This window comes from Crinia signifera, chromosome 19, assembly GCF_055691185.1.
Source record: "Crinia signifera chromosome 19, ASM5569118v1, whole genome shotgun sequence".
NCBI lineage: Eukaryota > Metazoa > Chordata > Amphibia > Anura > Myobatrachidae > Crinia > Crinia signifera.
In genome coordinates this window covers 83,536,848-83,564,696 of record NC_139226.1, presented here as the reverse complement: position 1 = coordinate 83,564,696, position 27,849 = coordinate 83,536,848, and the positions used below count along the sequence as shown (strand labels likewise).

At 46.8% G+C, this 27,849-nt stretch overlaps 1 protein-coding gene across 4 annotated transcripts in view; it reads right to left on the bottom strand.

Moving 5' to 3' along the window:
* LOC146042687 (CMP-N-acetylneuraminate-beta-galactosamide-alpha-2,3-sialyltransferase 4-like) overlaps nt 1–27,849 on the bottom strand; it is a 158,431-nt gene that overhangs the window by 74,495 nt on the left and 56,087 nt on the right. The window lies entirely within an intron of this gene.

Sequence of the window (27,849 nt, the reverse complement as noted above, 5' to 3'; positions counted from 1 at the left end):
TTGCAAAACTGTAGAGACTATATATATTGTGGCCCTTATGTCAACTAGGATCGCTGGTTAGACAGAAAGAATTACACTAATGGTGTGTACACACGGTCAGATGTGCCTTCAAATTCTATCCACGATCAGATCGGATCGTGGATAGTATATGAAGGCACATCCAATTTGCATACAAGTCTGACTATATAGTGCAGATCTGCACTATATAGTCATGGCAGACAAGACTTTCTGCCTTGCGATACGTGAACGCGCATCGGAAGCGGATCGGGACCTGAAGGGTTAAAACCCTTGCGATCTGCATTCGATTCCGATCCGATGTTGACTATATCGTCAACATCTGAAGGCAAAAAGTACCGTGTGTACACACCATAATAATAACAACAACAATAACAATAGATGACCTGGACACAGTTGCTGCTCCTTGTTAAGGTTTTGTGCCTCTATCGAAAACAAAAGTTGGTGCTAATAGTACATGCTGCCTAGGCTCACATGAACTGCCAAGAAGCGCAGCTGTGTTCAGGATAATAAGTCTTTCATGACCCACTGCATTCATGCACCACTCAAATCATCTTATCTAAAATAACGACTCGGACAACTGAAATGTGGTGAATGGGGTCGTCTTTTTTTTTTTTTCTGAAAGAGGGCGGCCTATTTGATCTAACTATGATATTCAAATTTAACTATCTATGGTGGCGAGGTCAGAACTGCTTTAAATAAAGATTTCTTGGGCCGACTGCCCAAAGGAACAAGAACTGGCCTCCTGCCACATCCCTGTCCTTAAAATACAAAAATTTCAAAAATAAAATTCAGGCCACCTGCCTGAACGATCTAAATATTCCCCATCAGGTCACAACTCAACTAAAGTGACATCAGGGGCCCACCTGGATCGGTGATGCCCCTGAAGGAAAAACTGTTGCCATGCCAAAGTCACTTTCTCCAAAGGAGTTGCCCCTCAAGGGAAATGAATCCCAAAAAGGTGTTAATGTACAAAATAACCTAGCCACCGTTCTGAGACCGGACTCTCACTAAAAGACGACAAATACAACTAAAACTGACTTACTACCTTCCACTTAGGGCGGGAGGGTGGGCAACGTTTGAAATCAAAGAGGCAGAATATTCTAGAATCTCCCATGATCCTAACCTTAATCCCCACCCACAACAAATCCTAACCAATAACAGCCTGATATACAACGGCCAATCCGACCTTCAGAAAAACAAAACACCCCATCCCCTGTTGCCGAGAGCTCCTGGAATACATTTCATGCATAGGCCATAAAACTTATGTCACTTCATGCACACAAGGTGCACTCCATGATCTAGATTTAACAAATTAACAAATGTAAATTTCCTTAATAATATGCATATTTATTAAAAAAAGAAGAAGAATAAAGCAATAAAGAAGTGCACTTCATGTATAAAACACTGGACAAACAAGACAAACAACATAGAACATATAAATGCTTGGTATATGTATTTTAGGCTAGAATGTCTCAATTCTCAAGCTTGACATGATTTAGCAAGGCAAATATTTATAATTACCAGTCCCGCTTAATAATAGAGAGCTCCAAGGCTGTAATGTCTCCACAGTTAGCCTTTTAATAGGTGCCCATGTCTCAGACCACCCTCATACTTAGCCAGATGTTTGAAAAGCTGAGGAAGGATATGAGCAACAGCCCAGAGCGCAGATGTAAACCAGCTTGTTGGTATAAGCAGCAATGGAGGTGGTTATACCCCTATTGCAGCCTACCTCTAACCCCCCCCCCCCCCCACAGCCTAACCCTAACCTCCACCCCACAGCCTGACCCTAACCTATCCCTCCTGCAGGCTAACCCTAACCTCCACTCCCACAGCCTAACCCTAACCTCCCCTCCTGCAGCCTAACCCTAACCTCCCCTCCTGCAGCCTAACCCTAAGTCCCCCTACTAGTGCCTTAACCTAACCCTTCCAGGATACAGTCGCTAGATCGGCACTATGAAGGTTGACATACATTAGGTCGACCACTAAATGTCAACAGGCCTTAGGTTGACATATAAAATAGATCGACAAGTTTAAGGTTGACAGGGTCGGAAGGTCGACACAAGCATTAGGTAGACAATGGGAAGGTTTACAGTCAACAGGTCGACATGAGTTTGTCAATTAAAAAAAAAACAGCAGTATTTCATACCCTACCATACACTAGAGCGTGGGGTGATTCAGGTTGGTTTGCAAAAGCAAACTCCTTCTTTAATGGACAAAACCCATGCTGCAGTGCAGGTGGGGCTGATGTAACATGTGCAGAGAGAGTTATATTTAGGTGTTGTTTTGTTTCTGTGCAGGGTAAATACTGGCTGTTTTATTCTTACACTGCAATACAGATATTAGTTTGAAGTAGGGATGTGCACCGGCCACTTTACGGGTTTTGGGTTCTGATTACCTTGAGGTTTTGGGTTCTAATGGGTTTTGCCAAAACACCTCCTAAGTGTTTTGTGTTTGGATTTCTTGGGTTTTGGGTTCTGATTTTTTTGTTAAAAAAGCATAAAAACTGCTAAAATCGCAGAATTTTTAATTTTTTTTTTGCTCCTACGCTATATTAACCTCAATAACATTCATTTCCACTCATTTCCAGTCTATTCTGAACACCTCACAATATTGTTTTTAGGGCAAAAGGTTGCACCGAGGTAGCTGGATAACTATGCTAAGCCACACAAGTGTGTGGCACAAACACGTGGCTCATGTAAGAGTGGCACTGCAGCGGCAGACAGGAAGGCAGTTTAAAAAACTAGGCCCCAAAAAGACCCCTATCTGGCTTGATCGTGCACTGTTTACCATGTGCAGCCAAGGAGCAGTGGGCATTTCGTGCAGCACAGAGTTTGTCTGCAAGTGTGTAACTGTTTTGATCAGTTTAACATCCAACAAGACCCCTATCTGGCTTGATTGTGTGATTATGATTATTATTCATTAATGTAATCTGATTGTTTCATTTTGTGAATATTATTCATTTATTAGCAGTCGTCTCTTCAATCATTGCCTAATGGGTGGAGGGGAGGGGGCTAATCAATTACTAGGTGGCAGATGGAAGAGTTCCTCCACCTCTCCAAGACCCCTGGGTTGGAGATGTATCGCTTTTCAGCAACCGGTGGCTTCCTACCTAACTGTACATGTACAGTTAAGCAGCCAACAAGACTAGGGGTAGTGCACTGTTTACTATGTGCAGCCAAGGAGCGGTGGGCGTTTCGTGCAGCACTTTGTCTGCAAGTGTGTAACTGTTTCGATCAGTTTAATATCCAACAAGACCCCTATTTGGCTTGATTGTGCACTGTTTACACAGTGCAGCCGAGGAGCAGTGGGCGTTTCGTGCAGCACTGATTTGTTCTGCGAGTGTGTATCTGTTTTGGTCAGTTTAATATCCAATAAGACCGCTATCTGGCTTGCTTGATTGTTTAATTATGATTATTATTAATTAATTTTATCTGATTTTTAATTTTGTGATGATTAATTATTCATTTATTATTTATTACCATTCGTCTCATCAATCATTGCCTAATGGGTGGAGGGGAGGGGGCTAATCAATTACTAGGTGGCAGATGGAAGAGTTCCTCCACCTCTCCAAGACCCCTGGGTTGGAGATGTATCGCTTTTCAGCAACCGGTGGCTTCCTACCTAACTGTACATGTACAGTTAAGCAGCCAACAAGACTAGGGGTAGTGCACTGTTTACTATGTGCAGCCAAGGAGCGGTGGGCGTTTCGTGCAGCACTTTGTCTGCAAGTGTGTAACTGTTTCGATCAGTTTAATATCCAACAAGACCCCTATTTGGCTTGATTGTGCACTGTTTACACAGTGCAGCCGAGGAGCAGTGGGCGTTTCGTGCAGCACTGATTTGTTCTGCGAGTGTGTATCTGTTTTGGTCAGTTTAATATCCAATAAGACCGCTATCTGGCTTGCTTGATTGTTTAATTATGATTATTATTAATTAATTTGATCTGATTTTTAATTTTGTGATGATTAGTTATTCATTTATTATTTATTACCATTCGTCTCATCAATCATTGCCTAATGGGTGGAGGGGAGGGGGCTAATCAATGACTAGGTGGCAGCTGGAAGGGTTCTATCTGGCTGCGACTTCTGTAACTCTATTGATCGCTAGGGTGGATTCAGGTGATCTGGCTCGCTAGGCGGGTGTTCCCTTTGCTCACTGCTTCACATGCGTCCCTCGTGAAGCTGCGCGCTCGGTCGAGGAGGATGTCCTTTGCCAGTAGAGAAGTACTGATCTTCGCTCAAGGTTTTACGAGTAGCTGCACTCAACTGCTACAACCTCAAATCAAGTACCAAGACCCCTATCTGGCTGATTGTGCACTGTTTACACAGTGCAGCCGAGGAGCAGTGGGTGATTGGTGCAGCAATCAATTACTCTCATTAGTGGAATGCATCAGTTGTATGAATTGAAAAGACAAGTCCCTCATACGAATGACTCTCAGCAGTGGGCACCAGACCAGACAGGTAGATGAGGCAGTACTAGGCACCACAAGGTAGATACTGCAGTACTAGGCACAAGACCGGTAGTTAAGGCAGTATTAGGCAGTACTAGGCACCAGACGGTAGATACAGCAGTACTAGGCAGTGGGCACCAGACCAGACGGTAGATTCGGCAGTGAGCCCCAGACCAGATGGTAGATACGCCAGTATTAGGCAGTGAGCCCCAAAACAGACGGTAGATACGGCAGTATTAGGCAGTGGGACCCAGAGTGGACAGGTAGATAAGGCAGTATTAGGCAGTGAGCCCCAGACCAGACAGGTAGATACGGCAGTATTAGGCAGTGGGCCCCAGACCAGACAGGTAGATACGGCAGTATTAGGCAGTGAGCCCCAGACAGGTAGATACGCCAGTATTAGGCAGTGAGCCCCAGACCAGACGGTAGATATGGCAGTACTAGGCACCAGACAGGTAGATAAGACAGTACTAGGCACAAGACAGGTAGATACGTCAGCAATACTAGTATTGTGCACCAGCAGAATTTATAATAATTAATTTTATTATTAGGTACTGCTTGGCAGTGGCACTCAGTGGCACACGTCAGTGCACAAGCAGCATGGAATTATTTTTTACAGTCCCACACAGCACAAGTATTATTGTTTTATTAAATTAGATATAGCAGCCTAGTATGTAGTTGTACTACTAGGTAGGTACACTTAGGCAGTAACACTGACAGTGGCAACAGTGGACTGAGTAAATAATACTGGCAACCTCTATTCACAGTATTCAGTGCAGGCAGCACCAGTGGACTATATATAATTCAATTAATTATTAATAATATAGCAGCCTAGTAGGTAGAGAAAATAAACTACTAGGTAGGTAGGCCGGCAGTAGCACTGCCAGTTGTCACCACAAAAGGTAGTTATATTACACACCACCAGTAGCTTTATGCAGTGCACCAGCAGAACTTATAATAATTAATTTTATTATTAGGTACTGCTTGGCAGTGGCACTCAGTGGCACACGTCAGTGCACAGGCAGCATGGAATTATTTTTTACAGTCCCACACAGCACAAGTATTACTTTTTAATTAAATTAGATATAGCAGCCTAGTATGTACTAGGTAGGTACACTAGGTAGGCAGTTGCACTGCCAGTGGCAACAGTGGACTGAGTAACTAAATAATACTGACAGATTCAGTGCAGGCAGCACCAGTGGACTATATATATAATATAATTAATTAATTATTAACATAATATATAATATTACAGCACAGCACCCCAGCACAGAGGAGACAGTAGTACTACAGGTACACAGTTAGACTGTCCTCCTTGCTAGGGAGAGCCCACCCTAAGCAGAGAGGAGAACAGAGTATACAGCAGCACTGAGGGAGACAGCCCCAGCGAATAAAATAATTACAGCACAGCACACCAGAGGTAGACCGCACAGAGGAGACAGTAGTACTACAAGTACACAGTTAGATTACACAGCAGCACTGAGAGACAGCCCAAGCGAATAAAAAATATTGCGTTCAAGGTCAAGCTCAAGCTCAAGTTTAAGCCCCAGCAGCAGCACCAACACACCCTCTCCCAACCCACTACTAGACTGGAGTGAAGATGGCAGGCGCAGCAGCCGCTATTTAAAGCCTTGCGAAATCCGGCGCCGGGAGATGACGTTCTGACCACGCGGACGGACCCGAGTCAGGCGGGAATCTCAGAGCGCTGCTCGGAACCGGGCTCGGAATGATGACGTCCGTGGGGGCTCGGATCTCTGGAATCCGAGTCTGCACATCTCTAGTTTGAAGTACAAACCCCACCCAAATCTCTGGAATCCGAGTCTGCACATCTCTAGTTTGAAGTACAAACCCCACCCAAATCTAGCGATGGCCATCGATGCAGTCAACATCGATGGTGATTCTGCAACCTGTCATCCATAGTTATAAATAATGTGATGGACAACAATCGATAGTTTTAGCTATCGATGGTTAACCATTCTCTTTGCATGATTGGCCCATAGGCCAATCAGAATGTGGAGGTGGGGCTTCTGGGTTGTCAGGGGGCGGAGTTATGCTCCATGTCCTGGAAGAGAAATAAAAAGAAACATCCTTTCTACTGTGCCATCGTGTAGGGAAACTATCTGGTTCTCCCCCATTAATAGCAAAAGTATTAGACATGGGCCATAAACCATCGATGATTTCAAATCATTGATTGCCGATGACCATCCCTACTCAAATCTAACTCTCTCTGCACATGTTACATCTACCCCAACTGCAGTGCACATTGTTTTGTCTATTAAAGAAGGAGTTTTCTTTTCAAACCTACCTGAATCACCCCGGTATATTAGCTGTTCTGATTTGCAGCTTGGTCTAGCTGAGCTCCCTGCATTGATTGATGCAGGCACTGACAACAGCACGGGGACCATCAATCACCAAATCCAGATCCCACAGATCCCGCCGCACACAGACGTCACAGACAGCAGATGGAAGGAGCTGTATGTCGCTTTGCTTTGTTGCAGATCAATGTAACAGAATGTAATGACAAAGATTTTCCACAACTTTCCACCTCCCTGCAACAACAGCTCTCACTAATTTCTACATTTACCTCTCCTGACTCTCCTTTTTCCCACCTTTACCAGACTCTTGAAAGAGCCCTTGATGAAGTGGCTCCAGCTACCCATTACACCCCACATAGGCTTAGATGCCAACCTTGGCACTCCAAAACAACAAGACAACTACGAAATCAGTCACGTAAAGTAGTATGACTGATTTCCTCACATATAAGACTAGCTACAACTCCTACTGCAATGCTTTGGACACTGCCTACTTTAAGGACAAGATTGATAACATCCGAGATGAAATGGTATGCTCCACAACCTTTAACCCTCTTTCTTCCCCACCTGAACCCTCTGGCACTTTCTCTTTACTTGAGCCCACAAATGAAAAGGAAGTATCCAAACTCTTCTTATCCTCCTACTCTACTACCTCGCCTCTTGATCCTATAAGTCATTAAAAATCTATTTCCTGTGCTTATTCCAACCTTAAATAAAATATCTCTCTTGCTACTGGTACTTTCTTTACCTTCTCTGCTCAAACATGCAGTGATTACTCCCATTATGAAAAAACATAATTCTGACCCTAATGTAGGGTACACACCAGGGCGACCCGCTCACGATGCACATCGTGAGCGGGTCGTCAGTGTCTCATCCGACCCGCTCACGGTGACGCGGGGGGGCACGACCCGCTCACAATGTGCACCATGAGCGGGTCCGATCCGATGGCGACCGGCACCCGGCTGTATGGTCGTCATTGAGATCCTACCTGCAGCAGGTAGGATCTCAATAACGACCGACCCGCGGGACCGCGCATCGGATCGGTATCGGTCCACACCATGACAGAAAAGGGCCCAATCAGCACACAATCTACATCCAATTGGTCGGAATTGGATCTAGATTGAGGGGATCGGGCCCTAGTCGTCCTGGTGTGTACCCAGCATAACTCTCTCTCTAACTATCGTCCTATCTCTCAGCTCCCATGCCTCTCCAAGCTACTGTAGAGACTTGTCTACTCTCGCCTCACAAACTTTCTTAAAGCTCACACCCTATTAGACCCACTTCAGTGAGGCTTTCACTCTCAACACACCACTGAGACAGCACTGACTAAAGTGGTGAATGATCTGGTAACTGCTAAGTCTAAAGGCCATTACTCACTATTTATTCTTCTAGATCTTTCTGCTGCGTTTGACACTGTGGATCACACTCTTTTCTTACAAACACTACACCCCCTAGGTCTTAATGATACAGCCCTTTCCTCGTTCACATCTTACCTATCTGATTGCTCTTTCAGTGTTCGCTTCTCTGACTCCACTTCCTCTTCACTATCTCTGTCAGTCGGAGTTCCGCAAGGCTCAGTCTTATGTCCTCTACTTTTCTCAATCTATACTTCCTCTCTTGGCAAACTAATCAGCTCTTTTGGATTTCAGTATCACTTATATGTGGATGATTCTCAAATTTATCAACCCCAGAGTTGTCACCAGTGGTTTTGGGCCGAGTCTCTGAATGTCTTTCTGCCATCTCATCTTGGATGTCTTCTCGCCATCTCAAACTCAATATTTCCAAAATGGAATTACTTATATTCCCACCAACTAAGAACAGTTACCATCCTGACATCTCCATTGCTGTGGACAACTCGACAATCTACCCTACCCCACAAGTTCATTGCTTAGGGGTTATCCTCAACTCTGAACTGTCCTTTCTTCCCCACATTCAATCTGTCTCCAAATCATGTTACATGCATCTAAAAAACATATCCAAAATACGACCCTATCTCACACAAGACACTACCAAATCTCTTATACATGCACTCATTATATCCTGCATTGATTATTGCAATAGTCTCCTAACTGGTCTTCCCAAGAACATACTCTCGCCACTGCAATCCATTTTAAATGCTGCTGCTAGGCTGATCTTCCTAGCAAGATGCTCATCATCTGCTGATCCGCTCTGCCAGTCCCTTCATTGGTTGCCTGTATCTTACCGTATTCAATATAAAACACTTATACTTATAATAGCTGGGACTATTTACACTAGAGAAGAGACGTTTAAGGGGGGACATGCTCAACATGTACAAATATATCAGGGGCCAATATAAGGAACTGTCAGGCACCCTTTTTTCTGCTAGACAGGAATCTAGGATGCGAGGGCATGAGTATAGATTAGAAGAAAAAAGATTTTGTTCATCTAGAAGAATTTTTTTTTTTCCATCAGAACAGTCAAACTTTGGAACTCTCTTCCTGAAGAAGTGGTGTCGGCAGACACTATAATTAGGTTTAAAATAAGGTTGGATAAACATTTATTGGTTACAAACATCCACGGGTATGAATAAGTAACAATCTGTCTTTAAAATATCAGAACATACTATACAACAAGGGATTAGCTACTATAAACATAGGTTGAACTAGATGGACGCAAGTCTTTATTCAGCCTCACCTACTATGTAACTATGTAACTATGTAACTTCTACTCGCATATAAAGCTTTTAACCATACTGCACCAGCATATATCTCTTTACTTATCACAAAATATCTCCCATCTCGACCACTCCGCTCTGCACAAGATCTGCGTCTCTCTTCTGCATGGATCACTAGCTCTCATTCACTATTACAGGACTTTCATTGTGCTGCTCCAATCCTATGGAATGCTGTTCCACACACAATAAGACTCTCCACTAGCCTCCAAACTTTCAAGTGTTCCCTGAAAACTCAACTCTTCAGGCAAGCCTATCATATTTAAGGGGGTTATTCTAGTCCATTCTTTCTGACAAAATCCTTCTTAGATGGACAAAACCATGGCCCTTATTCTAATCGGATCGGTACGGCCCGCGTGCGGCCGTACCGCCGATGTTTTTACTCTGCACATGCGCAGAGGTGAATCTGCGCATGTGCAGCCCCCTTCGCCGCAGACGTATTTCGTCCGCCGCAAAGGGGGCGTATAGGGGCGTGAGAGGCATCATGCCCTCATTTCCCTATGTGTACGCCCCGCGTTTCATGGGCGTTCCCATGCAAACGCGGGGCGTATGCATGGTAATGAGGCCATGACGCAACTCATGGGGGCGGAAAGCTGACGTCGCCGGATGTCAGCTTTCAGCCCCCATACAAGCTACCACACGGACGATTGTCCGTGTGGTCTCAGCTTGCGGGAGCTGCCGCGGCGTGCGGACCTGCCTTCGATGGTCGACGACCATCGAATGCAGGGGGCAGCTCCCACCATGGTGGAGGCGTAGCCTCCACCATTTTTATGCGGATCGCCAGCCGTCCGTGTACGGACGGCCGTGGCGATCCGTAGGGTGGGCGGGGATTGGTTTGTGCGGCCGGAGCCCCGTGTGCGGCTCTGGCCGCACCAACCAGAATAAGGGCCCATGTGCACTGCGGGTGGGGCAGATGTAACTTGTGCAGAGAGAATTAGATTTGGGTGGGGTTTTTCTTCAAAGTGAGATCTATATTGAAGTGTAAAATCATGCAGTCAGTATTTTCCCTGCACAGAAACAAAATAACTCACCCAAATCTAATTCTCTCTGCACATGTTACATCTGCCCCCCTGCAGTGCACATGGTTTTGTCCATCTAAGAAGGATTTTGTCAGAAAGAATGAACTAGAATAAACCCCTAAGTTCTACATGCATAACCCTCTGAGGTACTTATGTATTATATAGCTTGCCTTCTGGACTTGTAACTTGGTGGGACTGCTATGCCATTACTGATGCTTGTCCTTGTGTTTCCCTCCTATATCCCTATAGATTGTAAGCTTCCAGCAGGGCCCTCTAACCTCCAAGTCTGTCTGTTGTTACCCAGTTTGTTTTATCACTGTCTACTATTGTAAAGTGCAACGGAATCCGCTGCTCTATATAAGAAACTGTAAATAAATAAATAAGATGGGCTGACTGACTGTGCCGCCACCAGACTTGTCCTCAAGAAACTCTTGTTACATAGCAACATCCCTGGTGCTCCTGGGAACCCATGTCTGGTCCCTGGTTATTCCTTGTTTGTAACAACATTGGGCTAGGTGGAAAACCACAATCATTTTATCATTATATGCAGACAGGGTGAAATTATCAACTGGCAAAACAGGAAACATACTAGATACAGTATGGTACCCAAACCTGGCACGCACCTGTAAGTAACATTATACATACACACGACTACCTGCAATGTAACCAGGCAGTCAACCTAATGTGTGTACAACTGTTGGTGTCAAGTCTGTCAAGCTACAGTATTACTATTTCACAGAACACATTATTTATGTGTATCACACAGCACTCACACCAAATAATAAAGTTCACAATTAGTCCAAATTATGTCTAAATCCTTATCACACAGATGGATTGGATTCACTTATTGTTTTCTCCATGTAGTTGGTATTAGTCCATGTAAAAAAGAAGAAATGCAGAATATAGTTTAGAATGTCTATATTCAAAAGGGGAAGCAATATACACTGGAGTCTATGTAACGATATCAAGATGTTCTATATGGATTGCGTACTGTACTCACGCCAGTAACTTCCACATATAAAGGTATCTTTAAAGAGGTGTCGAGGGCATACCGTACTCACACAGCTAGGAGGTGCTATCCTCATATAAAGGTTTCTATTTTTTTAAGTGCCCGTGTCCACCAATAAGACACCCTGTAGTGAACTATTTATAGAAAGGGGCATACCCAACTTACAGCTTTACTAGCTGTCAAAGTCCTGTAGCGGTATTTTTGTCGGCATCCAGAACCCTTAGAGTCTTGGTTCTTTCACAAGGACATATAATACCAAAAGAAAAAAGGTAACACATGTACAAACTAATATAAACAGGAATACTAGTTGGGGGACCAATAATGCAAAAAAAAAAAATTTGGCACGTAACTTGTCAGAGAGGTTCGAGTCTGGACTGACAAACAAGATCGACAGTCGGGGGAACGTTTGGTGGATGTAATGGGGGAATGGTGGCAAAGTGTAGGCATGTTGAGACTGTCTTGGGGACGTGGTACCACTTAAACTGTGATTCTGAGTGCAATAGAATTGTCTTTAGCGCCTTACTTTGCGTGATCACATGGCTACAAAGTGGTTGTCTTTGGCAATGCTTGTACACAGGTGGTGGACCAGATTCCAATTATGGACGCCTTGATACAACTCCCAGTGCCTGCAACATTAGCATGCTCCTACCCGGCCACCTAGTACAGATCTATAGTGTCTGTATTAGGCCCTAAGCCCATCACATAAGTGGTCAGTTCCAAATGTGATGTCTCTGGGTGAGCAAAGGAGTCTCAGGAGAGCTTTACAGAATGAACAAACATTCCTAATCCTATTACACATGCTTATAAGCCTCTTCTCATCTATATTGCATTAAAGATTTATATGTCTGGTGATTGCTGGAATTGAGAACGTCCACGGTGTGCAAACGTCAAACAATGTAACAGCAACTACGCTGCGTACATGTGCGATACTGTCACCTGAACACTGAGGACTCGCTATGGTATCACTCCCCACGGAAAGTGTACAGTATGGAGTTCCCTGTTTCTGGTATGGGGGGGAGGCAGTACTACGCTCTACTTAACCATAACCACACATGAGGGACGCTTAGTATCCTTGTACCCAGTGCTGGATTAAGGCTTGGCAAGGCCCGGGGAAAGGGGGGTTGTATTTTATTAGAGTGTAAATTACAATCTAATAATATACAGTACAACCCCCTTTCCCCTGGGCCCGTTTGAAGTTACAGGGAGCCATTAATAATACGCCACTCACAGAAACATTTTCTAATTTGCGCAAGATGATTTTAGCGTATTCCAGATAAATCAACTGGCGTCTATAGAATACTTACACTCAGTGGCGGCACCAGCGGGGGGCGGAGGGGGCTGCAGCTCTGTTCAAATAGGGGAACCACACCTGCTGCCAGTGAGTCAGTTAGGAATAGCAGTTGGTGGCAGTAGGTGTGTCTCCCCTATTTTGAGCTATGCTGCAGCCACCCCCCTCCCACACTGCAGCCGCCACTGCTCACACTGCTTATCGGAATTGATATATCTAAGTGCACAAAGATTGCAGGTCCCTGCACCTAACCCATGCACACCACCCAGATCATATCCTGACCTGCACAACATGTTAGCATGATAGAAAGATTGGACATACCTATGTACAGCCAAGCTGGACAGTGCCGGTCTTACACGCTCAGATCATCACGCTGTTAGATTAAGTACTAAACTCCTGTAATGGAAACTGCCAATGATATCACTGTTTTTACCAATACAGCATCAGGCGTCAGGGGAACCCAACAATTAAGGTGTGCGATCGTACATACTGTAGCTCTCCGGTAGCTGAGGGGATAATTTCCCAGGACAGTGCTGGTGGGAGGAATGTGTACAGAACTAATATGCCTCGGATGCACTACACTCAGTATTATATAACTAGGTGATTCATCACGCCCTATGGGCGCTCTTCACACCGGCGTAAGGGGCTGCGCCCCCTTAATTTGTGAACGTTTGTATTGTGGTCACGCCACAGGAAAACAGGAGGCTGGGTAGTGATAGGGGTGTGTGGGCATAAGGGGGACTAAAGAGGAGGGTGGGGGACACTGTGCAGCTTCTGCCAGTGGGTGAGGGTCCAGCGTGGAAGCACAGGAGTACAGGACGGTGGCCCTGAGTCAGCGTCTCCTCTTACTGGGTGGGAGTTAGGGTGCATGAGAGCAGGAGGCTGGGCTATGAGGCATGATAGGGGTATGTGGGCAACACAGCGTCAGTGACTCCCCAGTGGTGGAAGTTACGGTTCAGGAGAGCAGGAAGCTGGGTAGTGATAGGGGTGTGTGGGCATACGGGGGACTAAAGAGGAGGGTGGGGGACACTGTGCAGCTTCTGCCAGTGGGTGAGGGTCCAGCATGGCCGCACAGGAGTACAGGATGGAGCCCCTGAGTCAGTGTCTCCTCCTACTGGGTTGGGAGTTAGGGTGCATGAGAGCAGGAGGCTGGGTGGTAAAGCATGATAGGGGAATGAAGGCAACACAGGGTGAGCGGGTCCCCACTGGCAGACGTTACGGGGCAGGAGAACAGGAGGCAGGGCAGTGATAGAGGTGTGTGGGCATGAGGGGTAGTAAAGGTTTTTGGCTGTTGCTGAGTAGGGATAGGCATTGGTGCAGACGCCATTGATGGTTGGCATTGATGGTGATTTTGCATCTTGCCCTCGATAGTAGTAACATATTACTTGATACTCTTTACCTAGAAGGGCGCCCACGATTTTGATCGTGGGCATCGTTAGTAAAAAATCGCGGCCATCGCGGGCATTGAATGCACTAAAAAATTGGGTGCGATGCGACCGACGCGATGCCCGCGATTTCCCATAGGGAACAATGTTAAATGTCCCAATTGACCCGATTTTCCTGTTCAATGTCTCAATTGACCCGATTTTTCCATAGGAAACAATGTTAAATGGCCCACAGAGGCCAAATAGGCACCCTGAAGTGTGAAATGGCCCCACAATTGTTAACGACACCCCACGAGCAACGTGAACCCAAAGCGTGGCGAGCGCAGCGAGCCCGCAAGGGGCGGCAGTACGCGTCCTACGACCTTTTCATATCCCCACTATCCACGTCGGCGTGGAGTTGAGAATAGAAAGTGTGCCGAGCACAGTGAGCCACCGAGCCCGAAGCGTGGCGAGCGCAGCGAGCCCCGCGAGGGGACGCGGACAGCTGTGATGCCCGCGAGGGGACGCGGATAGCTGTGAAGGTATCCGCGGCCCCTCGCGGGGCTCGCTGCGCTCGCCACGCTTCGGGCTCAGTGGCTCGCTGCGCTCACCACACTTTCTTTTCTCAACTCCACGCCGACGTGGATAGTGGGGGTATGAAAAGGTCGTAGGACGCGTACCGCCGCCCCTCGCCACGCTTCGGGTTCACGTTGATCATGGGGTGGCGTTAATAATTGTGGGGGCCATTTCACACTTCAGGGTGCCTATTTGGCCTCTGTGGCCCATTTAACATTGTTTCCTATGGAAAAATCGGGTCAATTGAGACATTGAACAGGAAAATCGGGTCAATTGGAACATTTAACATTGTTCCCTATGGGAAAATCGCGGGCATCGCGTCGGTCGCATCGCACCCGATTTTTTAGTGCATTCAATGCCCACGATGGCCGCGATGGGCGCCCTTCTAGGTAAAGAGTACCTATTACTTGGATAACCATCGATTGGTGTAGCTATCGATGGTCATCCACTATATCTGACTCAATAGGCCGTGGGTCAATCAGAACTTGGTGGCAAAACTTTCGCGTGTGGAGGGCGGAGCTATGCTCCGTGTCCCGGCACCTTAAAAAAATGTGAAACTTGATCAGTTCTCCTTTGCCATCGATGTAGGGAAACCATCTGGTCCTCCCACATTGATGGCAAAAGTATTCAACATCGGCCATAAACCATCGATTATTTGAAATCATTGATGGTCGATGGGTGGGAGACAGTATGCAGCTCCCGGGCGTGGGTGAGCGTCTTCTCCCACTGGGAGGGAGTGAGCGTGCATGAGAGCAGGAGGCTGTATAATAGTGGTATGTGGGCAAAACATTGATAAAAGTTGTGGCGCTGGTGCAGAGGACCGTGGGGACACTTCTGGCAGTGGGGGAACCTGCAGCGCAGCAGCCAGGGCCGGATTTCCCACCTAGGGGCGGCAACTGCTTGTGGCGGTACAGGATCCCCCATTGTCACGGGGGTACGTGAAATGAGGGAGCGAGGTCAAGGGGGTCCGCTGGGGGGGTGGAATTGCCGGAAAGGGGTCAGGGGGGTCTGCAAATTGCGGGAGGGGGGGTGTGCAGGGATCCGCGATTAGCGGGAGGGGGCGGGGGTTTGCAAATCGTGGGAGGGGGCGCTGGGGGGCTTGAATCGCGGGAAGGGGGGTCTGCAAATTGCGGGAGGGGGGTTGTCGGGGTCAGTGAATTGCGGGAGGGGGGTTGTGAAGGTCCGAGAATCGCGGGAGGGGTCGCGGGGGGGTTCCGTGAATCAGGGGGGGGGTTGGTGCGGGGGTCCGTGAATCGCAGGAGAGGGCATGAATTGCAGGAGGGGGGGTCATGGGGGGCTGCGAATCGCAGGAGGGGGGGGGTGCGGCGTGAATTGCGTGAGGGGGGGGTGAATCGCGGGAGGGGGGGTCCGCGAATCGCGTTAGGGGGTCCGCAAATCACGGGAGGGGGGGCGCTATGGGGGGTTCCGTGAATCGCTGGAGGGGGGGTCCGCAAATCACGTGGGGGGCTAGAATTGCGGGAGGGGAGGGCGCGAATTGCGGGAGGGGGGGGTCGCAAATCACAGGAGGGGGGTGCCATGAATCGCGGGAGGGGGGCAGTGGTCCGCAAATCGCGGGAGGGGGGGTGGGCGCGGGGGTCCCGCGAATCGCGGGATGGGGGGGGTCGTGGGGGTCCAGGGGGGGGTGGTGGTAGAGGGGGGGTGCGGGAGTAATGGTGGATGGTGGCTGTGGTGGATGGTGGGCGTGTACTGTAGCCCTGGCTGGGCGGGGGGAGGTGATGTCAAGGGGGTGTAGAACTTTATACACATAGAACACTTTTCTCTGGGGGGGCGGGTTTGTGTATCCTGCTGGGCGGGAACGTTAGATACACAGGGGATGAGTGACAGATCTGGCTAAATATATAAGAGATGGTCTTCTGAATAGAAACATTTGTGCGATGGTGTCACCAACATATAATGGGTAGAATGTTTATACAGTATAACCACAGTAGCACAACACCGGATTATTCTTATGTCCCCCAAATAAAATAAAAATGTGTATTCCCCCTATAAGAGGGAAAAGGGGAAGGTGGCGCTTTGACATGAGTTGAGACACTAGCAGCTGCTAGTCAGGCCTGAACTGTAAATAAATAGATGCAAGATTGGGAATAGCAGTGCTAACCAATGTGTAAATAATAAAAATCAATTATGAATCATGAACGCCGGGCCCGGGTAAATAGTACCTGCCCCTCCTCTCGGCATCCCTGCTCCTAGGGACTCAAAGCCTGGATAAATGGGGCAGAGTAACCATCCTACAATAAGGGAGTACACTGCAGCTGTGGTTGCTGAAATCCTTGATGCAAGGGTTAAAGATCCAAAAAGGCATCTGAGGCTGGTCCGGAACAGTCCAAGAAATGCAATGTGGGCAGGATCCCCCAAATAAATAATTCTTAGGGTCTCAGTGTCTAATATACTCTACCTACCACCACCTGGTACAGTCTGGGACTCAGGCCCTCATTCTATTTGGTTTGCCCCATTGCAAATTTGGGTACTTGTTTCCTAGAACGGCCACACCGATGTTGATCGGGTCGGTCGCATTGCATCGATCGCATCGCATGTGACCAAATCGCATGCGATGCGACCGACGCGATGGTCCCGATTTTTACATTGATTGAAATGTGAATAGGGTCCCTGGGACCCTATTTTACATTGGATTAAATGTAAAATTATCCCCAGATCCCAATTTTAATCCCCTCAACGCCACCCCACGATTGCCGCCAACCCGAAGCGTGGCGAGCGTAGCGAGCCCGCGAGGGGCGGCGGTACGTGTCCTCCGACCTTTTCATACCCCTACTATCCACGTCAGCGTGGAGTTGAGAATATAAAGTGTGGCGAGCGCAGCGAGCCACCGAGCCCGAAGCGTGGCGAGCGCAGCGCGCCCCGCGAGGGGACGCGTATAACTTCACAGGTATACGCGTGCGCTCGCCACGCTTCGGGCTCGGTGGCTCACTGCGCTCGCCACACTTTATATTCTCAACTCCACGCCGACGTGGATAGTAGGGGTATGTAGGGCCGAAACTAGGGTTTCCGGCGCCCGGGGCAAGGCAGTCATTTGGTCTCCCCCCCTCTGACTGGGGGGGGGGCAAATGACTGCCTTGCCCCTGGCACCGGAGGCTGAGCAGACCCTGCGCCCACATAGCGGGGTCCCGGGACGGGCAGCGGGGTCCAGGGACAGGCAGCGGGGGTTCCGGACCAGGCAGCAGGGGAACGGGCAGCGGGGTCCAGGGACAGGCAGCAGGGGGTTCCAGACCAGGCAGCGGGGGTTCCGGACCAGGCAGCGTGGATTCCAGTCCAGGCAGCAGGGGGATGGGCAGCGGGGTCCAGGGACGGGCAGCGCCGCGGCGGCTTTATTCCTTGTACGCTACTTGCCTGGCGGCGGGAATCGCTGCTGATTTTGACTTGCCGGATGCTAATTGGCTGAGAGAATTCAGCCAATCAGCGTCCGGCAAGACTTTTCAAAATCTACTTCCCGCCGGGCAAATAGCGTAGCTTGCTTCAAGCTGCCGCTACGCCCGTCGCCCGGATGCCCGCTGCCTGTTCTCGGACCCCTGCTGCCCGGCTCAACAGCGCCCCTCACATGCAGCGCCCGGTGCGCATGACCACCCCAGCCCCCCCTAGTTACGGCCTTGGGGTATGAAAAAGTCAGAGGACGTGTACCGCCGCCCCACGCGGGCTCGCTACGCTCGCCACGCTTCGGGTTGGCGTCAATCGTGGGGTGACGTTCACAATGAGGGGGGGGGGCATATACAATGAGAAATGGGCCATATTGGCCCATTTCCCATTTTTTTCCCGATTTCAATGTTAAAAATATTTTAACATTGAACCCTATGGCAAAATTGGGTGCAACGCGTCGGTCGCGTCGCGTGCCATGTTAATGCACCCGACCGATGCGATGGACCCGATTTTGCCTTTGCCGGCAAAATGGACCTGATTTCAAAGGAAATTGGGTCCATCGGGGGTAATCGTGTACCTTAAGTTAAGGTACACGATTACCCCCGATGGTGGCCGTTCTAGGAAACAAGTACCCAAATTTGCAAAGGGGACCGCTGTTAAAGATCTGCGCATGTGTAGGTCTTCTTTACGTGCACCCTCTGAGACTTACAGAGGGAGGGGAGGGCGTGCAGGAGGTGTGATGGGACGTTCGAACACCCAGCATTTCCTGGCCATACCCCTGAAAAGCCTGGGTGTGCCCAAGAAAATGCTGGGCGTCCCCATGGGAACGGGTGGCAGGCAGCTGACATCAACGGAGAGTGACTTAGATTAGCGAATGCTTGAGAAATCATTCGATGGTTGGTGACCATTGAATGATTTTAGGCCTGCACTCAAGGCTGCGAATGGATGTTTATGCAAAAACAGTGACATTTGGTGTCCAGCGATGGGGGTAGGCATTCGTGCAGGCAGCTTTAATTTGCTTGCAAATTACAGTGTGCATCGTTATTGACATTGTGAACACACTAAACATATGATAGCTATCGCTCAGAAGGTCCCTTCCCTTGTGAGAGATAGATTTTAAAATCTCATGTAGTGTGTACAGGGTTTAGTGTTCATACAAGGCACTATCAAAGGTCCCAACTCCTCCTAAATGGCTTAAGACCTTCTTGTTAGTATTCGGCTAGCTTCTCCGGCAACAGTCAGCAAGAAAAATCCCCCAAACAGTCTTTTTATACTTTAGACCAGTGGTTCCCAAACTGTTTGCCGTGGCACCCTGGGGTGCCCTGGAGGACTTGCTGGGGTGCCCTGGTTTGATGGTCCAGGACCAATTCATATTATTTATGACCAATGTAATAGTCAAATTATGTACAACCAGAAGTGAATCCTGTCCATTACAACATAATTGACCCTAAGGATGACATATAAACACAGTTTACTTAATTTAATATTTTTTTCTGATGTTATCAATGAGAAACTTTTGCCCTTGGGGTGCCGTGAAAAAAATTCTGATTCTCAGGGGCGCGATGAAAATGTTTGGGAACCACTGCCTAAGACTTATCCTCCCCTCCAAGAGTGACAGGCAGGTGACACTCCCACCTTGCCCACACAAGTTCCTCGCTGCTGTTCTGTTTGATTATTCACATGCCTTCTGCTGCACCAGGCTGCAGTGGATAAATGCACTGAAGACAATCAAGCAGATGAGAGACATGTCTCAGTCCTTACACTTTAGTACAGTACATGCGGATTTACACCAGGGAAAGGATATGTTCAGACGCAGACGGGACTGCAGCAAAAGACGCAGAAGGAGTCGTGTCTCAGCTCACACTTTGAAGCAAACACATAAGGCATATAACAAATATATATCATACTGCGATTAAATTAGGCCAGGTATATTACTCATATATTGTGCCACATATAAAACAGGATCTCCATATAACACTGTATAATGTTATATAACCAGGATTTGCATACTAAACAAATATTTTCCTGCAAACAAAAATGTGCATATAAAATTCTTCACGTATATCCTTCGACTTAGTTCCGGCCAGGTGGTAAGGGTTTGCACACAGTAACTACAATTTGTTTTTATGGGAGTTCTGTGTACTAAGAGCTTATCACCCTTTAGCTGTCTATAAAACACGGATCCGTACCGATAACCCTCAGCCTATAGCGTCCTACAATCTCTGCTTGCTCCGCCTCTCTGCTATGCTAGACAGGCTTTTTATCTTTCACACTCCATTGATCTGTGCTCCCTCTAATCCCTTTCTTCCTTTTACCTCACATCATCCAATAACTGCTCTCTTTTCTTATTATCCCACCTCGCTCTCATCATGCTATATTTATACTCTATATTTAACCTGCTTCCTGAATCATAAAAGTCGTGTTCTTCCATCTCCCTTATCACTATACCTGCCGCTCTTGTCATCTGTTCTAGTTCATTCTGCTTTCTATGGGCCTAATTCAGAGTCAATCGCACAGAAGATGGTTATTGATAGACTACGTATGCGTACAGCTCAGCACGCATGTGTGAGGCCGTCCTCTGATGAAGTCCTGTTACTTTTTCTATGCACACTGAATTACGCCAGGAGCGAGCTTGCAGAGCTGTTCAAATCAGCACGCTGTTATGTTGGCGAATGTCGGCAGTGACAGGCGTTTATCCGCGAGAAACAGCATTGCGCAACTTAAGTGTCTGCCGCGATGCTGCATGCTCCATGCTAGGGCACAATACAGCATTGTGCACCTAGTTTTGTTGGATCGCTGCCTGCACCAGCAGAAATCCGCTAGTTGAAGTTAGCAGCGTGCTGAATTAAATTGATGCCACTGATTTTAAATAATAGGAATATTTTCAGTTCTGTAGTGCATCTCTATTAAAGCTCTTCACTTGTGTGTATACGTTCCCACTGTCAGTAACAGGTGTGGATGGGAATGGTCAACACAGTGTGATGTCAACATGAGTTTTCACAATTTTTGTTGTTGCCTATGTCGACATTTGTCAACTTGAACACGTGTGTGACATGGGTCACTCTACAGACGTATGAGAATAAAGAATTGTGTACCCGCCACCAAAATAAACTATTCCGGCATATAAAATCGGCTATGACATCTCAAATTGCGACTGACTGGTAAAAGCCCACTCCAGCCCCTTTGCAAGCGATTATGTCTCCTATCTGGTATGTCTATAAAATGGAGCATATTACGGCTATTATACGTAACTCCTTTAAAACTTGTAATAAAACATGGGCCCCTTGGTTGACTTCTCAGGGTACCCCCCCCCCCCCCCCACACTTGGTTTTAAAAAAAGGCTTTCATCCTCTACATATCCCCAACGTCCCCTTTCTTATCTATTTAATTTTCTTCTAAATCTAACATCTTAAGGTGCCCATACACTGCCTGCGATGTCTCGCAGCATTGTACGGACACCCGACAGCCTCCCGGTGGCAGGGACGTATGCGATCCATTGTGATGGGTCACATGCGCCCTGCTTCCCGCCTGCCTCGTCACCAGGAGGAATGGGTGGTCGGACAGCCTGACGGTCCACCTGGTCGGGTCCGATGCGCATGGGACCGTGCATCGGACCCAATGGCGTGTCAGGGACGGACAATTTGGTCCGATTTAACGGGCCAATTGGTCGCAATTGGCCGAAATCGGACCAAATTGCCTCAGTGTATGGGGGCTTTTAGAATTATTCATTCCCCTTTTGTTGTTTTACCCTGGTCGTAGGTCACCCCTTCCTTCCTTCATTCATTCTATCTCTATTTCCTTTCCTTTCTGTAATTTCTCTTTCCTACAATTTTTTCTGTTTTTTTAACTGCCTCGCTGGAAGATACTCACCGGCGGTTCGCCACACTGCCCTCACGAGGTTCATCCCTCTGGACTTCCACTCTCCTGAGGAAGTCCAGAGGGATGAAACGCGTTGAGAGGGACCACTGGCTATGACTGTGTTGGATGGATGAGATCCGTTTATGTACACCACCACCAGATAAGCCCTATTTGTTTTTATACATTGTACGGATTTTTTATTGTGTTTTGCGGTGCAAATAAACTGTGTTGAACGTATTACACTAGTCCTTTTTTTCTCCTGCACTCTCTCCCTACATGTATATGCCATACATTATATGGCGGAGTGAATTGCGGAGGATTTTTCCTTTAGATTGGTTTGCAGAGGCTCCAGGATCTTCTTGTTAAAGACGCTCATTGAACAGTGGTGGATAACCACCCTACACGGTACACCTTTAAATTGGGGGGGTGTCTGTCTTCATGTGGTGAAGGGAGACAAAATTTGTTAAGGATTTACTGCACTATAGGCGCCCATCTCACCTTTTTTTCATATATATATATATATATATATATATATATATATATATATATATATGGGTTTCGTGGATGGGGGGGGGGGGGGGGGGCGCGCGAAACATGCCCTTGTTCCGGGCACCATGGCACCTAGCTACACCGCTGCGTTGACCATGTTGCAACCATTGCCATTTTGAACTATTGATGTCTACCTTTTGTCAATGTCGACATAATGCATATCGACCTTTTAAACCATGTTGAACTTTTGCATGTCGACCAATAGTGGTATTGACTGTCGACCGAGACACTGTCCTCGGCCAGGATCACCTACAGTAACACTTCCCGCCACTATTCTGAGCTTGGAAAAAGCAGAAAAATCCAGAAATACTTTATTCACAGAACTTTTTAAAATCTTTTATGCATAACATTTTTTTAAATATTCTTTTCCGTCATGAAAACAAATATGGTTATCATAACAGTCTGGATAAGAAGCACTGGGGACGGTCCTTAATCTGTCCCCCAATTGATAGTGTTCCTCTACAATGTATGGGAGATCCTTAATAAGATCAGGAGTCTCCCACTGCTGTATGGGGAATGGGTTATAATGGGGCAATATAGGGGCACCTGGTGTCTCTGAGTGTCAGGCTGGTGCTGAATTCACTGGAGGGTCACTACGTGCTGTGGCATAGAGATATCACTCACAGGAAGAATTAGCCTGGCACTGTCTGTTTCCATGTCGCATTTATCATCCTCCACTCTGTACAATGACTTAGCCCATTCTTGCCAGTAGCTACATGTTGCCAATCAGAACAAGCTTTCCATTGAGAAGCAGAGATTAGGAATCTCTTGTTCTCAGTGACACCAAGCAGAAATGGTAATCCGCACAGATCACAGGTACCTGCCAGGCGAATTGTAAGCAGCCGCCGGCAGTAAAGTCATAGAGTAAACGCATCACCTTTTTCCACTCACCGCACATTCTCTTATCTGCCCCAACAAGATCATTTAATAATTAGTCCTGATAAAATGACATTGCTAATCGCTGTAATAGGCGCCATTACTGACATTCAGGGTTACATGGTGATGAGCTGTACATAGACCCTTTGCTTTTTAAGGTCCTGCAGTACTGGAAAAGAGGCCTTGGTTTTTGCAGATTAATAAAGCAGCCAGTATTTGCCCTGCACAAAAACAAAATAACTCACCCAAATCTAATGGGACCTACACAGATGAGCGTTCTGAGCGTTGCTAGATCGCTTCGAATGCTCAGCACACAGCGCTGCACAGTGATGTGTCGCTGAGCGATCTGTCAGGGCCAGTGGTCTCCGTGAGACCACTGGCCCTGACACCGATGATTATAGATTTATCCAGCATGCTGGATATTAATCACTGGGGCGAAAGCGACGCGCGGCCTGCGTATTGCTATCACTGTGCCCCTACACACGGAGCGATGTATGTGTATTTTCTAACCAATGTAGTGAGATTACTTAGAGAATGTATGAGGATCGCTACATGTGTAGGCCCTATATCTCTTTTTGCACATGTTACATCTGCTCCCCTGCAGCGCAGCATGAATTTGTCCGTTTGCTAAAAAATGTGCTTTTCAATCGAGTCTTAATTGGCCCTATTACGCTGGTGTGGTTTTGCTGATGTTAGTAATAACATTTTGTATTAAACTCAGTAAAAGACAGAGAACCAATGTAGGCACTGACACTAAGCGTTAGAGCCATAGAAGAAGTTATACTGTGGGACAAAACCAGTCCAGACACTGCCTCAATGGTAGGATCCAGGGCTCCTAACGCTGCAGTTATAGGACGCTCTTACTGTCCTTCTACTAGTAATTACAGCTGAATTGGAATATATGTTTATAAAGCACTTCCCAATGTAATCATCATAATCACCTTATTTTGGACATAAAAGCACATACGTGATACTGCCCCATGTGGTAGAAGAGGGTGACCATGTCAGACAGTAATAAATTCAAGGATGGGTTTTATTTCTCTTGAACTCATGGAAACCAATGACTGTTTTACAGTGCGGAACAGGGAGGGCGCCAGTGTTTACAGCCACAGAGACCCCCCCTTCCTCGGGCAGCCCAGAGTGACAGACTGGTGGGAATGGGGTGTGAGTCAGCCCAAGGGATGGTCACATTAGTATTACAGGGCCATAGATAAATATGACTTATACAAGAGTCATTACATATTTGCCTGGTAAATATTTGCTTACTTTATTACTTTATAGCTGACTAAAAAGAAATTCCATCACCCACTTTTCCTGCTCAGTAATGTTCCAGCTGCAACTCGAGGACCAAGAGATTTATGTATGTATCTGTTATATGTAGTATTATTATTATTATATGTTATACATAATATAACACTAGGGGCGCAAAAGCAAAGTCCTTTAATGGACAAAACCACTGCAGGGGTCAGATGTAACAGGTGCAGAGAGAATTAGATTTGGGTGAGTTTTACTTTGTTGCATGTTAAACATTGGCGTCTTTATTTTTAGAGAGGTTAGTTTGTAATTCAGCAGCCACTTGGGTGAGGGATTGCCTGCCCCCAATAAAGTAGAAAAACAGAAAAAGATCCAAGTGGCGCTTTAAATCACAAACACACAACTGATTTAAATGAAAAAACAATATTTAATGAACAATATTTAATACTATCATTAAACTTCTTTACTGTGGGTCACACACCACATTCTAATACCCCCTGGGGGAATCAATTGTACAATAAAATGGGTACTAAATAAACATGCACATAAAATTACAAATAAAAATGAAACATTGAATATGCATAAAAAAGGCAGTAATTGGTACACTTCTTGCCCTTGGCTCGCAAACTGAGTCCTCGTGTCCAACATCTTAGGGGTAAGGTTTTTTGGTACTTGTGTATTATCACGGCGCCCACTAAGCAAATTGCTTAGCGGGCGATTCTGCATAAGAAAATCGCATCGCATGAGGTTTTTGCGTGCAATCGCATGCAATGCAATTTTCCTATGTAATTTATTCACTGCTCTTTTTTGCCCCAGGCGGTGCGATTTACTTTACTATACACTTATATGAGATGCAATGAGATTGAGGCACCCCCCCACTATCCATGCCACCCCGAAGCGTGGCGAGCGCAGCGAGCCCCGCGAAGGGGGCGTAACGCGTCCTCCCGACCTCCACGTCGGCGTGGAGTTTATTTTATATAGTGTGGCGAGCGGACACGGAATACATGTAACGTAATCCGCGTCCCCTCGCGGGGCTCGCTGCGCTCACCACGCTTCGGGCTCTATATAAAATCAACTCCACTCCGACGTGGATAGTGGGGGTATGAAAAGGTTGGGAGGATGCATTCCACCGCCACTCGCCATGCTTCGGGGTGGCGAGGATAGTGGAGGGGTGCCTCAATCTCATTGCATCTCATATAAGTGTATAGTAAAGTAAATGGCATTGCACCCTATAAAATTGCATGCGAACGCCATGCAATAATCGCATTGCACCGCCCGGAGCAAAAAAAGACCAGTAAATAAATTACATAGGAAAATCGCATCGCATGCGATCGCATCGCACGCGATCGAATCGCACGCATGCGGTGCGATTTGCCTGCGGTGCCGTATGTATGCTAATTGGGCGCCGTGATAATACACAAGTACCTTTTTTTATTGATGTTAACTTCACTGTATAGTCCTTCTGTCTGTTTTTAAGGGTGAATGTTGGTTTTTGCTCACTCAGTGATGTAAACCAAAATAGTCACTGCACTTAATTCGCCTGCTTTGTTTAAATGAACAATGGTAAATTTAAGACAATGGCCCTTATTCTGGTTCAAATTACTTCTCAAATGAACAAAACCATGTGCACTGCAGGAGGGGGGGATGTAACATGTGCGGAGAGACAGTGAGTGCGTGTAAGTTGTGCAGAGAAGTGTTGCGTAAGAAGGACGGAGGGACAGTCACGACTTCAGCAGAACAGCCCCAATTTGAGGGTGCACTGGTCCCAATTTGCAAGGAAGTAAGCGGTGCCTCCAGGATGGCCAGCTCACAGAGACAACGGATATGGATCATTGGATTAACAGAGCCTAAGTCGACAAGCATTAGGTTGACACCACTAGGTCGAGATGCATGAAGCTTGACATGACTGAAGGGCTTAGGTCGACACGGTTCGGTCAAAACGGTCCTTAGGTCGACACAAGCATTATGTCAAAAGGTCGACATAGGGTTTTTCACCTTTTTTTTACTAGAATATTGACAGTCGACATGGGTAATCAAAAAGTGCACCACTGCGCTCGCCATGCTTCGGGCGCGGTGCCTCGCTACCCTCGTCATGCTATTTTATTCTCCCACCACGCCGTAGTGGATGGTAGGGCATGAAATACTACCTGTCGGCACATATTGACTAAAAAAAAGTGAAAAAAACCCCAAGTCGACCTTTTGACTGTCGACCTTCCCCATTTCAACCTAATGCTTGTGTTAACCTAATAACCATGTCGACTTAACCCCATGTCGACCTTCAGTCATGTCGACGTTCATGCATGTCGACCTAGTGGTGTCGACCTAATGCTTATAGACCTATGTATATTTTTGCACATTACAGGTACAATAACACAGTTTATTGTGTGTTGCAGTTACCATTAAGCAGGTTATTGTAACAATAAGGAAGGTTATTGTGCGTTGCAGTTGCCATTAAAGCAGGTTATTGTAACAATAAGGAAGGTTATTGTGTGTTACAGTTTACTTAAAACAAACTGGATTTGAACCTTAGAATAAAGGTGTGTAAGGTGTTTTATAGTGTAACCATGGTAAATGTGCAGAGGTACAGTGGGGGAAGAAGGCACGCATGTCAGGGGTGTTTGGTGAGTAACACTTTGTCCATAACTAACCTAGGTTCATATTTCCAAAAGTGATTTAATAAAAATATATAAAAAAGCTCTTTTATAAACAAAAATGTATATACAGTTCAAGATGTGATATTTCCCGCGCATGTAAAACGTGAAAAATGTGCTGTTTAATGAAAATTTCCTTCTTTATGCAACAGTGGGAATTATTTTTAAATGCCAGATTCAATGGTGTTTTTATCTGCCCTATGTTTTCTATCTGTTGAGAGGACTACAGAGGATTCCTGGAGGGAAACGGAACCTCTGAGGCATAATTCCAAACATAAACTATTACAATATGAGATCTCCAAGGAGCCTGTTCCTTCCAGAGACCTCGCAGTTATGTGTTCACGAGTTAAGGACCTAGGGCCTCGCATGGAACAACAAGGGCCCTTATTCTGGTTGGTGCGGTAATATCCGCGTGCGTTCGTGCCGCCGATGTTTTGTGTCTGCGCATGTGCAGAGGCGTCTCTGCGCATGTGCGAGCGGGGCGCACGGCCAAATCCCGCATGAAATGTGAACACTCCGAACAGGGGGTGGAGAGGGGCGTGA